The sequence below is a fragment of the Limulus polyphemus genome, unplaced genomic scaffold, assembly GCF_000517525.1.
Source record: "Limulus polyphemus unplaced genomic scaffold, Limulus_polyphemus-2.1.2 Scaffold1481, whole genome shotgun sequence".
Classification (NCBI taxonomy): domain Eukaryota; kingdom Metazoa; phylum Arthropoda; class Merostomata; order Xiphosura; family Limulidae; genus Limulus; species Limulus polyphemus.
In genome coordinates, this window is record NW_013667091.1 from 271274 (window position 1) to 273327 (window position 2054).

The following is a 2054-nucleotide window of genomic DNA, read 5'->3' on the forward strand; positions in this document are numbered from 1 at the left end:
GATTCGCACGAACCGGTGCAAACCGGCTGAATCCCACCACTGGTAGTCTGGTATATATAAGATGGTCACAACGTAACAGAGACAGCGAGTAATTGAACTGCAGACAGTGCAATGAGTAATTGAATGTATGCGGACAAAATATTGTTGGCCACGTGAGACGTAGCGTTGTTATAGAGCGACTGTTGAAATTAAATGTATCGTAAAGTTATATTCGGAAAGAATAAACCAGTTTTATTTAAGAAAGGATTTGTGTCGCTAAAGTTTCGTCGGAACGAATTTACGGAAAATTTACTAACGAACGGAGACGTAACAGTATGTTTAAAACATAAATAGAATAATTAAGTGATATAAACGTTAAACGTTAACGCAATTTTTGTTCGAAATTTTAGGCCTATGGGTTATTAATTCTTCGCCAGTTCGGTAACTTTGATGAATAACTATTAAAAAGATTGAATACAATATCCTTGAATTTATTGGAATAAAGTAAGCTGAAATAGTATTTTTTATGATATGCAAATAAATTCTTTTTTTTCTTGTTAATTTAAATGCATTTTTGTATAAAATCAACACGCAGTGCCTCCACCATATATAAATCTCAAACTTTCACAAATGTTTTACCTACCAGCCAAGGGAAGGGCTTGGAAAAATCAGCGTGGAAAGTGATATCTATTATCTAGCGAAACCACAGCCAAGGTAACACGTGATGAGTTTCTAGAAGGATCGGGGAACATCACGAATAATCCAGTATTTGCTAGGCGCCCTCTATTTTACAATATAAGCCGGCAAATAAAGTGACGGCATAAGAGATAATAGCAGACAGAGAGGTTGAAGATATAGACGGACAATTGAGTCAAGCACGGTAGTAAGTAAAGTGCGTGAACGTTCTTTGTGTTTCAGTTAAAGTGACTGTGGAAATTAAGTGTATTGCAAAGTTGAGTTGAGAAAGAATAAACTAGAAAGGACTTGTGTCGCTAAAGTTTCATCCGAAAGAAATTATACGTAAAATTAACAAACGAACAGAGACGTAACAAATAGGTGTCAAAAAGTGGGACAAAAAAAAAAGAAGAAGAAGAAGAAGATGGAAACCAGAGGTGGCAAATCAAACTACAGCTTAGCAGATTTGATGGGGGCAATACAAGAACAGCAAAATAAACAAAAAAAGAAACAATAAGAACGAGAAAAGAAACAAGAAGAACGAGAACATAAACAAGAAGAGAGATAACAGCAGTTGTTGGAGGAAAAAGAAAAGAAACAAGAAAAGAGATTACAGCAGTTGTTGGAGGAGAAAGAAAATAAACAAAAAGAACGAGAAAAACAAGAAGAGAGATAACAGCAGTTGTTGGAGGAAAAGAAAAGAAACAAGAAGAGAGATTACAACAGCTGTTGGAGGAAAAGAAAAGAAACAAGAAGAAAGAGAAAAGAAACAAGAAAAGAGAGTACAGCAGTGGTTGGAGGAGAAAGAAAATAAACAAGAAAAACGAGAAAAAACAAGCAGAGAGATAACAGCAGTTGTTGGAGGAAAAGATACAAGAAGAGAGATTACAACAGTTGTTAGAGGAAAAAGAAAAGAAACAAGAAGAGAGACTACGACAGTGGTTGGAGGAGAAAGAAAATAAACAAGAAGAAAGTCTCCAACAGTTGAGAGAAAGCCAGAGTACACAAATCGAAAACACTAGTAAACTTCAAAGCGAAGTAAATACATTAAAGAATGATTTAATGTCTTTTATACAAGGAGGATATATTAGCCATCGACCTAATTAGCCTCAGACAATGGCAAGCCCCTTCCAGACTCCGCAGCTAAACCCTAATGCAGAGATCTTCAGTCCTGTTAGAAGTCACATCCCAGATACGAATGTCAGCAATAGGGGTGATCTAGTACGATGGAAGCCACAGGAATTCGATGGGAAGGCACCGTGGGAAGCATATAGAGCACAATTTGAGCTCCTGGCAGAGATGAATGGATGGACAGAGGAGCAGAAATCAGTGTACCTGGCAACGAGCTTGAAAGGATAATCACTGGAAATACATGGACAGTTGTCTGCAGACGACAGGCA